Below are 12,593 nucleotides of genomic sequence, written 5' to 3' on the forward strand. Positions count from 1 at the left end.
CTATGTTTTCTGTTAATTTGCCCTCTTTATAATACATTATTCAGTTAATTCAGAGAGCCAGTGAGGCACATAAAAGCCATTTCCACATTAATCCTGCATTGGAAAAAGCCCCAGGCCGATAAGCGCTGATCTGCAGGCTGTAAATCCTTCTCTTGCTCCAGCAACCCTAAATGTTTGGGCTAATTGCACTGTATTATCACCTCCCTGCTTTTGGCCAACCATCCAAACACCCTGAGTTAGAATATTTTCTTCCTTTTTCAGAATGATACAAGAGAAATGTGTGAGTTTATTTTGGGTTCCTGACATTGCTGGTGGGATTGCTCTTTGCTGACTCTTCAAAATGCTCGCGGGATGAGGCGCTTTGTGGTGGCAGTAGGAGAAAATTGCTGCTGCCGCGCTACACTTAACTGGTGCTGGCAACCAATTGGTATTCTTAGGGCTGGTGATAAATCTATCAGTCCTGCTTTTGCATAAATTTACCGCTCTGCAAAAGCATTCTGTCACACAGTGTCCATTAAATGTTTGATTTGTACACCGCCCCATTGTTGATTCCAAGACTGGTCAGAAGGTTTCAATTAATTTTGATAACAGCAGCTCTGAAAGTAGTTCTGGTTATATTTCAAATAATAGGTTTATATTAGTGCACTCCTTCTGATACATTTTCTAGAGTAGTAACTCATTCACAGGGTCTTCACATGTAAGGCAGATGCTCTAAATAATCTAAGGCAGTTTTTTTTTTTGCAAAGAAAAACAAATACTCGTTGATATGGTGGAGCTTTTTGTAAGCAGATGTTAATGTAACATTTACAGACTGAATTGGGTTAATTTTTTTTTTTTTAATTCCAGTCAGTATGTTTTCCACCATGGAACAGAAGGCTTTGCTCTTTCTGGTTTCTCTGAGAGAGAGAGAGAAACTGGTAAGGGAACAACTCTTTATAGTTGCACTGATGTAAGTGATAAAAAAAAAGTATAAATGGTTATAAAGCAGGTGGCACGGTGGTGTAGTGGTCCATAGTCATGGTCATCTCACAGCAAGAAAGTTCTGGGTTCAAGCCCAGTGGTCGACGAGGGCCTTTCTGTGTGGAGTTTGCATGTTCTCCCTGTGTCTACGTGGGTTTCCTCTGGGTGCTCCAGTTTCCCCCACAGTCCAAAGACATGCAGGTTAGGCTAATTGGTGGCTCTAAATTGACCGTAGGTGTGAATGTGAGTGTGAATGGTTGGTTGTCTCTATGTGTCAGCCCTGCGATAACCTGGCAACTTGTCCAGAGTGTACCCCGCCTCCCGCCCATAGTCAGCTGGGATAGGCTCCAGCTTGCCCATGACCCTGCACAGGATAAGCGATTACAGATAATGGATGGATGGAAGGGTTATAAAGCATGGAATATTATGATAAATATAAAAGAAATAAAAATTTTATCAATGGCAGATCTCTGTGGTATAACAGGAATAAAAGACTTTGTGAATGTTGCTACAAGAAACTAATTCACATTGAGGTGTTAACATTGGCTCCACTTTACATGGAACCATATCGCACCACCCTGTCGATGATTCACTGACTACGACCATTGTATTTTATTTCATAAATAATATTACAGACTACAAACTAAATGTCCATACATTATGCAAATGAACTGTACTGAAATAAACATAAAGTCTGTTTTGTGAAACTTCATCTCATGATATTTCATTGTTAATTGTTCTTTCCAGCTAATGTGAATGCACGGACATATAATAAATGTGTATAGAAACAAATATGATATTAGCAGTTACCAGGTAACTGACATTTATATAACTGCCTTTTGTATTTGCTTGGAAGAAGCAGCTATACACTCACCAGCCACTATAATAAGACCTTGTTGTTGATTCTAAGATTCCTGTTCTTGGCTGGCAGGAGTGGAACCCAACGTGGTCTTCTGCTGTTGCATGCTGAGATGCTTTTCTGCTCACCACGGTTGTAAAGAGTGATTATATGAGTTACTATATCCTTACTGGCAGTTTGAACCAACCTGACCATTTTCCTCTGACCTCTCTTATCAATTAGTCGTTTCCACCAACACTCACTCGATGGTGTTTTTTTTTTTTTTGCACCATTCTGTGAAAACTCTAGAGTCTGTTGTGTGTGAAAACCCCAGGAGATCAGCAGTTTCTGAAATACTCAAACCAGTCTATTTGGCTCAAACCAACACCCATTCTACAGTGAAAGAAAGTCACACTTTTAGATCACAATATTTCCCATTCTGATGTTTGAAGTGAACATTAACTGAAGCTCTTGATTTGTATCTGCATGATTTTGTGCATTATGCTGCTGTCAAGCTGCCCCGAAGGGATCACCACCTTATTGTGCTGGGGCAGTTTGTGTGTCCCTATGACCCCAAGAGCTATGTCAGCTGGAGTCTTGAATTCTTGGTAGGGCCACCCATGCCCAACAGGTCGAAGGGTAGGGTCCTGACGAAGAGTGATCCCCTGGTCATCCAGGTCGGAGGTTGAGCATAGAGCTGACAACTCTACCCCATAAAAAGCACTCGTTACAGAAACTAGAAACACTTACGGTACATTAGTACAACCCAAACTGGACTATAGTGAAGGAGAGGAACAAGCACTACGTTTACATGCACATAGAGAGAATCGAATTTCTGCCGTTGCTCGACTGAAATCGAAGTTCAAAATGCCATGTATACACCTTAATTCGGCTGAAATTGAACCGAACTTGATTTCTCGGAATCGAGCTACACGACCTAGTTTATGCGATTTCTGCCGAGCTACTTTGTGCATGTATACCCTATCGAGCTAGTTGTCGAGCTACTTCCGGAAGTGACGAGTGACGAGACCACAAGCGGGAAACACAACAGCCTCGGTCGGCATGACAACAGTAGTAGCGAGCAGCAGAAGAGGTCAGGAGGAACAAACGAAGAAGAGAAAATGGCGATGTAGAGCTCTCTGAAGTGTGGGTGGAGCACAGAGGACGGCAGGACAAAGCTTCTGGTACTAATAGGCTTTTTATTGTCAGACTTTTCAGTTTAACAGCCTACTTTTATTCTTGAGAGAAAAACACACACACACACACACACACGCGCGCGTGCGCGCGCTGTGTTCTAGTCCTGGGATGAGCTCTCCCCTCTGCTCTCCCTCTGCCTCCTTAAATAGGGCGCGGTTACTGGGAAGCCACACAAACACAGGTTAATTACCGTCAGGTGAAGTGATTCTGCCACTCACCTTCCCTGGCTCCGCCCTCCTGTCACCGACCGGCGCTTGACCACGCCCCCACTGCCACAGGCAAGCAGAAACGTGCACTTCTGGAGCAATGAGGAGACAGAGTTCATGCTCATTCAGCTTAAGGAGTTGAATATATTAAAATTCATGGACGGGAGAAAAACGCGCAATGGAGAACACGGAACTGATAACTTTGTTTACACTCTTGAATAGCTCTTCTTCATGATGACAACCGGAAGTGTACCAACACGATGGGGCGTGTTGCGCCACCTGTGGCTCGGGTGCACAATGCACCTCACACAATAGCCCGATTTCATTGTGTGCATGTAGGATTGGATTTCTCTGGCATCCTGCTGGGACCTTCAGCTCGATTACCGACAGCAGCTCGATTTGGATGTGCATGTAAACGTAGTCAAGGCTAGATGGAAAAGCTGGATTGCAGCTAAAGAGGAAGAAAAAGACAGGGAGGAGTGGAAAACAAGTGTGAAAGCCTTATGTGCCTACTGGCACAAAGAGAGATGACGATGATGATGCTGTCAAGAGATTGGCTGATTAGATAACTGCATAAAACAGCAGGTGGAAGGGTGTACCTAATAAAGCAGCCGGTGAGTGTAGAAGGAAGCCATTTTGTCATCAGTACCAAAGAGCATTGCCTCATCCTGGCCAGAAGTGGCAGCAGCAACCTTTGCCCTGCTTATTATCTCTTTGAGACTCAATACTAAATGCCGTGATGTCTTTCAGTAACAGTTAACAGCAATGTTATTAGTAATGGTAGAGAGCTGGATCGACACTGATTGTGTATGGTGTAAAAAAATGATGAAAGCATATCATCAGGGCTTGGGGAAGTGCCAAAAAGCCATGGTACAATTCCTCTGCTCCGTGTGACTCTGTGCAATATTAATTACCACTGAGCATCATGTGCTCTCCTCATCAAACCAGGCAGTTTGAAGCCTAGTCTAATGATAGCTGTCCAGACAGATACTGCAAGAATTATGCTCACGGTTTTCAGATTGCATTAGAAGTAGGACAGCGGACGCTTATGTGGGTGCATGTTTGTGTGTGACTGCTCACCTGATTTTTGTGTGCACTGTGTCTGCATTACACAATGAGATAATTTGGCTCCTTTTCAATGCTGACCAATGCTATTTGCACCAAGCTTCAGGAAACAAGGGATAGAAAGTAGATTAAAGTGCAACCACAGATGCAAGCAATGTATTGTTTAAGGGTTCATGGTGCACTAAAGTGGTTTGGTGGCCTGATAGGAAGCCATGATGGAAAGCAGACTTTTTTTCTTGCTCATGACCATATGGTAAAGTAGCAGTGGATGACTGCCTCAGGACACGAACACAGCCAGCTGGCATTGCTCAAACCTGTCACTGTTATAACTCCATGGTGACATGCAGTCCAGAGAGTACTTAATCTGGCAGTACGACTTTGCTTCGGTGTCTATGTGGGATTAAAACTGTGTATATTAACGATGTAATAATACCAAAACCTATTACCAGGTGGGTTGCAAACCACTATCCACACCTTCTTTTATGTGGCATTTTTGAGCAGGTACCTGCAATTATATACTCCTCGATACTTATAAATCACATTGATGATTTCGTGTAATATTTCTGAGGTAATGAACAATGACAGCATGAGCAGGTGGAGTCTGTCATATTGAAGTTTAAATTTAGTAAAACGAACACACATCCTCTTACTGAGCCACCCATCTGCCTTACATCACACTTCTCACTAAGCCATTTGTCGAATACATAAGAAATTTTCCCCAAATGTTAAGATTTTAACCAAAAAAACAATATTCAGTAGGTTAATTGGTAGCATGTGGCATAGTGGTGCACTAGGAAGAATTGCCGACTCCCAGCTCCATGATTTTAAGTTTGGTTACTGCCTGTATGGAGTTTCACATATTTTTCTCCAGGAAATTTGGTTTCCTGACACTGTCTGTCATACCACCGATGCTGATAGATAGGTGAATTCTCTAAACTGGCCCTAACTGTAAATGAATGTACAAATGTGAGTGTGGTGTGTGTGTGTGAGAGAGATACCCTGTAATGGACTGGTGTCCCATCCATGATGAGAAATACAAGAGAAATACATACTACATAGATATCATTGGAGCTGAACTTGTGCTAAATACAAAAAAAAAAAAGTCATATGACTTTGAAAACACTGCTTAGATTTGCTGGAATTGACAACAAGATCAGAGCATGCCAAAATCATTAGAGTGCCAGAAAATACCCTCAGACCCCAGTGGGTTAATAGCATGAACTTATGTGGAAGTGTGTAGGGAAATAAATGTACAGGTATGTGCTTGAACAAGACCTGGGAAAATATACTTCTATTCTTTTAGCCATTGGTTGAATTTTGCATGCAAGCAGTGAAGCTTAGTATGGCTCTTGTCAAATTTAGAGTTATATACGTGACCCTGACTCCAGAAAAGTTGGAATGCTGTGTAAAACATAAATAAAAACAGAACGCAATGAGGGCGGCACGGTGGTGTAGTGGTTAGCGCTGTTGCCTCACAGCAAGAAGGTCCGGGTTCGAGCCCCATGGCCGGCGAGGGCCTTTCTGTGCGGAGTTTGCATGTTCTCCCCGTGTCCGCGTGGGTTTCCTCTGGGTGCTCCGGTTTCCCCCACAGTTCAAAGACATGCAGGTTAGGTTAACTGGTGACTCTAAATTGACCGTAGGTGTGAGTGTGAATGGTTGTCTGTGTCTATGTGTCAGCCCTGTGATGACCTGGCGACTTGTCCAGGGTGTACCCCGCCTTTCGCCCGTAGTCAGCTGGGATAGGCTCCAGCTTGCCTGCGACCCTGTAGAACAGGATAAAGCGGCTAGAGATAATGAGATGAGATGAGAATGCAATGATTTGCAAATCCTTTTCTACCTATATTCAATTGAATACAATACAAAAACAAGATATTTAATGTTCAAACTGATAAACCGTTGGTGCTAAAAAAGGCAACTGGACTTGCTTGAAATTCCTGAAGACATTTCACCTCTCATCTGAAACACTTCTTCAGTTCTGTCTGACGAGTGGGGAGTTCCAAGTATTTATTCTCTAGTGGATCAAGAGCAACCCGAAGGAGAGTCATTGAGGTTACATGGATCGTTGAGTCATCCTGTAGGTGTTAGGGTCACTGGGGACCAGGTGTGAATGGTGTTAGCAGCCTAGAGAGTTGTTAGGGTGATCTGTGGGTCATTGGCTCTCTGCCATTATGAAAATCATTGAAGTCAGCTGAAGCTACATCCACACGTCAATGGCAATGAGATGTTATTTAAAAAAATATCGCGTCCACATGGGCAACGATCAGTAAAGTATCAGGTCCATATGGCAACGCAACGCTTGCTGAAAATGATGCAATACACATGCCACACCTCTAGGGGCGCTGTAAGACGGTCCCTTCGGAGACACCAGAACAATAGAAGAAGTAAGGACGCATGCGCATAAGCTATTATGCGCGAGACTTCATATTAGCCACAAAGTCAGGAAAATCTGTTCGTAAAGTTACGTTATAATGACCAAATACAATGAAAAGTATTTTTCCAGTCTCACCTGTGAAAGGTAATCCCATGTGATCTTGTTTGGACGGTAAACCTGTTGGTACAGTTAAACGCAGCACATGAATGAGGCATCTTTATTCTCCGCTTTGACCCATCCAATATGGCGGCGAGGATGACGTATGATTCTACGCGGAAGGCGGCGTCTTTAATGGTCCGGAATAAATCGAATGCTACACGTTGATGGATTAATTTGTTCTTCTACGCCCTTTTTGAGGAATGTATTGTAGGACTTAAACCAACATCTGAAGAGGTGAGATCGCTCCTTTTTTCCCTATTTTTGCTGGCGGGATTGACTCTGCCCTAAGGGCTATTTTCTCTCTCTCTCTCTCTCTCTCTCTCTCTCTCTCTCACTTTGCACCATTACACAATAAATATTCACAGTGAAAATATTTTGTAAGCGCGTTTCATGAACCAAGTTATAGAATTTGTTGACAACTTGCATCGAGTTCGTTACACTTCTACCCGGCGTGAAGCACTGACAGTCATGTGGTTGTGACGTCATCGTAAACAAATCCGTTCTACTCATCCAGATGACTTCACAACGGCAACGTTGCCAGATCTTTCCACTCTGGGACCCGTTCTCAAAAGATTGCATTTTGGGGCACCCAAAATGCTGGTGCTGTGTGGACGCCAGGCCGAAACAATAAACAATTGTATTGGATTCACCTGAATCCATTGCCGTGTGGACAGGGCCTGAGTTTTAGTGTGGATGTGTATTCAGTTTTCTGGGAAGTGTGCCAAAGACTGCATTGTATGTAGCTGATAAGTGGTGTCTCAGACCACCTCCTCTGTTCAGTGATGGCCGTTCCAGGTTGACAAAGATGGCTTCTTTTACTCCTCTTTCAAACCAATGGTCTTCTCTGGCTAAAATGCGTACACTGCAGTCCTGAAATGAGTGTCCTTTGTTACTGAGATGAAGATGGACTGCAGAACCCTGGCCTGAGGAACTGGCTGTCCTGTGTTGAGCCATGCGCCTGATCCACCAGAGGATAAATACCTGGAACTCCCCACTAGTCAGACAGAACTGAAGAAGCCTTTCGGATGAGAGGTGAAACATCTTCAAGAATTTCAAGCAAGTCAAGTTGCCTTCTTTAGCACCAATGGTTTACTATGACCTGGATGACTGAGTACCCTCACAGACATGTTCAGACTGATAAACTTTATTGTTTGTTTGTCATGTGAGTAGGTAATAGATGGATGTAATCACAGAAAAAGTTTATTAAAAGCAAGCTGGCAAACAAAACCGAAACGTGAGGCAAAGAGAATAAACAGGAACAGGTAGGGAATGGATGATAAGCAAATAGTACAAACTACACTCTCAGAAAATAAAGTACATTATTGCACCTTTAGCAGTACAACAGCTTGTCACTGGGGCAGTACCCTCTAAGGTACTTGTTTGTACCCTTTATGTACTGCTTGGAAACATAATATGTACCTTTTTGTCCCTAAAAAGGTATATAACTCCTCGTTAACTTTTGGGAAACAGAGGAACTGGCAGCAGGCTTCAGAACAGATATGTTCTTTTTTATTATTAACACTTTTCAGTGATGGAACACAAACACACTACACACACGTGACGGGGTGTCACAGCTCTCTCTCTCTCTCTTTCTCCCTCTCTCTTGTTCCTGGCTGTCTGAAAGACACTCAAAGACACAGGTTAATAGACAGACAGTAATTAGACACAGATGCACCTCATCACGTTACCTACTGGTTCAACCTGGCTCCTCGCTGTTCATAGCCAATGCTTGACCACGCCCCGCTGCCACAACATAGTTACCTTGAGGTCCAATAATGAGCCTTAGGGGGTACAGTAGTGTAGACTGTACCTTGGGGTACAGAAATGGACTCCGACTGTACCCCTATTTCTAACAGTGTAGGCAAGGCAATAAACGTGGTCAGAAAAACAGAAACAAAGTCAAAACCAGGGTAACACTAACAGAGTAGCTTGGTATAGACAGGTCCATGACTCAGCGTATACTGCACAGTCCTGTGTGTCCTGTGAGTCCTTAAATACATGAACCTTGATTGTGCTGTGATCAGGATCAGGTGCTCAGCATCAATTACTCTTAATGAGCATGAGTGCGATGTGAATGTGAGTTGCAGTCCAAGGCAAGCTGCTGCGTGCTCCGAGCACAAACACGCGCAGACATGACATTATTGTAAATATACACTCATTCTGAATTTGATGCCTGTAACACATTCCAAAAAAGTTGTGACAGGGGCATGTTTACCACTGTGTGACATCACCTTTCCTTTTAAAAACACCCAGTAAGCATTTGGGAACTGAGGACACTAACTGTTGAAGTTTTAAAAGTGAAATGCTTTCCCATTATTGCTTGACATACAACTTCAGTTGCTCAACAGTCCGGGGTATACGTTGCTGTATTTTGTACTTCTTAATGCACCATACATACATTTTCAATGGGAGACAGGCAGACCAGTTTAGCACCCACACTCTTTTGTTACAAAGCCACACTGTTGTAACATGTGCAGAACATGGCTTGACATTGTCTTGCTGGAATAAACAGGGCCATCCCTGAAAAATATGTCATCTTGGATGGCAGGATATGCTCCAAAACTTGAATGTACTTTTCAACATTTTATGGTGACTTCACAGATGTGCACATTACCCATGCCATGGGCACTAACACATGCCCATACCATCACAGATACTGGCTTTTGAACTTTGTGCTGGTAACCATCTAGATGGTTCTTTTCCTCTTTAGCCCAGAGGATACAATTTCCATGATTTCCAAAAAAACTATTTGAAATATGGACTCGTCAGACCACAGCACACTTTGTGTTAGTCCATCTGAGATGAGTTTGGGCCCAGATAATTTGGCTGCATTTCTGGATGTTGTTGATATACCGTTTGGTCAGAAGTTTACATACAGTGACATGAATGTCATCTTGGATATGAATGTCATGGCAATATTTGGGCTTTCAGTAATTTCTTTGAACTGTTCTTTTTCTGTGGCAGAATGTACAGCATACATCTCATCTCATCTCATTATCTCTAGCCGCTTTATCCTTCTACAGGGTCGCAGGCAAGCTGGAGCCTATCCCAACTGACTATGGGCGAAAGGCGGGGTACACCCTGGACAAGTCGCCAGGTCATCACAGGGCTGACACATAGACACAGACAACCATTCACACTCACATTCACACCTACGGTCAATTTAGAGTCACCAGTTAACCTAACCTGCATGTCTTTGGACTGTGGGGGAAACCGGAGCACCCGGAGGAAACCCACGCGGACACGGGGAGAACATGCAAACTCCACACAGAAAGGCCCTCGCCGGCCCCGGGGCTCGAACCCAGGACCTTCTTGCTGTGAGGCGACAGCGCTAACCACTACACCACCGTGCCGCCCCAGCATACATCTTTAATAATAATAATAATAATAATAATAATAATAATAAAAAATACACTAGCATTTGGTGCACAAGTTTTAATTTTCTTTGGGTTTTCTGAAATCAACACAGGGTCAAAGTTATACATACAGGGTAAAACATTTACATATGCTCACTTCTATTATTAATTCAGAGGTGCTGAAACTTCCAAAATGTCTCTTATCTTGCCAAGGCTGAGGTCTCTTAACTTCCTGTTAGTGATTATGATTGACTACAGCTGGTAGTTTATCTGTGCTTTCATAAAAAGGTTTTGTTTACAGCACTCATTGGATTGACCAACACACAGTAAAATGGGAAAGTCCAAGGAGCTCAGTGCAGATCTGAGAAAGAGGATCACAGATGTACACAACTCTGGAATGTCTCTTGGAGCCATTTCTAAACAACTGCAAATTCCAAGGTCAGTTCAAACAATTGTATGCAAGTTATTGTGAGGTGTAGTCACTTTGCCAAGCCACTTTGCTTCAAGAAAACCCAAACTGTCACCCTCAGCTGAAAGGAAATTGGTTTGGATGGTCAGGAACAACCTGGGAACCACCATGGCACAGCCCTGCCATGAACTGGAAGCTGATGGATCACTGTCTACAGTTGAGATCGCCATGGACTAAGAGGCTGCTATCCAAGAAATGACCCCCTGCTCCAAAACTGACACCATCAAGCTTAACTAAAGTTTGAAGCTGACCACACGGACAAAAGAAAAGCCTTCAGGAGGATAGCTGTATGTTCAGATGAGACAAAGACTGAGTTGTTTGGCCACAATGACCATGATGTACATAGGGACACTGTACCAGCTGGTGGTGGTGGTAGGATCATCATGCTCTGGGGCTGTTTTGCTGCCAGTGGAACTGGTTCATTGCACAAAGTGGATGGAATAATGAAGAAGGAGGACTACCTCAGAATTCTTCAGCATAAACCATCAGAAACTTGAACATGACTTTGGACTTGAGAGTTACAACAGGACAATGAACCCAAACATGCATCAGAGCTGGTTGTGGAGGATAAAGCAGGCTAACATAGACACATGTGAAGAGACATTTTAGCCAAATATTAGGTGAGCTGTATGTATATTTTTGACACTGTATGTGTAATTTTGACCCTGTGTTGATTTCAGAAAACCCAAAGAAAATTAAAACTTGTGCACCAAATTCTAGTGGGTTTTTTTTCATTAATGATGTATGCTGTACATTCTGCCACAGAAAAAGAACAGTTCAAAGGAATTACTGAAAGCATTATTTCCATGACATTCATTTCCAAGATGACATTCATGTCACTGTATGTAAACTTATGACCACAACTGTATGTCTTTTGCTTTGCATGGTAGATGCAGCAATGAACTGTGTTTACCAACAATGGTTTTCCGAAGTGTTCCTGAGCCCATGTACAGTAGGAATATCCTTTATACAGTCATGTTGGTTTTTAATGCAGTGCTGCCTGAGGAATCAAAGGTCACAGGTGTTTAGTGTTGGCTTTCAGCCTTGCTCCTTACATGCAGAGGTATCTCTGAATTCTTGGAATTTTTTTTGATGATATTATGATTTGTCGATGGTGAAATCCCAAAATTCCTAACAATTATGTGTTGAAAAACATTGTTCTTAAACTGTTGGACTATTTGCCCACACAGTTTTTCACAAAGTGATGAACCTCGCCCCATGCTTGCTTGTGAATGACTGAGCCTTTCAAATGACCAGTTAACCAGTTTACCTGTAGAATGTTCCAAACAGGTGTTTTTGAACATTCCACAACTTTCCTAGTCTTTTGATGCTCCGTTCCAATTTTCTTGTAAGATGTTGCAGACATCAAATTTAGAATGAATATCCATCCATCCATTATCTGTAGCCGCTTATCCTGTTCTACAGGGTCACAGGCAAGCTGGAGCCTATCCCAGCTGACTATGGGCGAGAGGCAGGGTACACCCTGGACAAGTCGCCAGGTTATCGCAGAGCTGACACAGAGACAAACAACCATTCACACTCATAGTCAATTTAGAGCCACCAATTAGCCTAACCTGCATGTCTTTGGACTGTGGGGGAAACCGGAGCACCCAGAGGAAACCCACACAGACATGGGGAGAACATGCAAACTCCACGCAGAAAGGCTCCCACCGACCACTGGGCTTGAACCCAGGACCTTCTTGCTGTGAGGCGACAGTACTAACCACTACACCACCATGCCGCCCCAGAATGAATATATTTACGAAAAAACAAAACAATAAAATGTATCAATTTAAACATTAAATATATTTTCTTTGTACTGTATTCAACTGAATGTAGGTCAAAAAGGATTTGCAAATCAAAAACAAATATGGAAATGACTAGAGGCGTAGTAAATCAATTTTCTAGTCTTAAATTTGTCACTTTTTTTAATAAAGTCATAAATATTAAAATGGTAAAGTTATTGTTTTAA

This window comes from Neoarius graeffei, chromosome 14, assembly GCF_027579695.1.
Source record: "Neoarius graeffei isolate fNeoGra1 chromosome 14, fNeoGra1.pri, whole genome shotgun sequence".
NCBI lineage: Eukaryota > Metazoa > Chordata > Actinopteri > Siluriformes > Ariidae > Neoarius > Neoarius graeffei.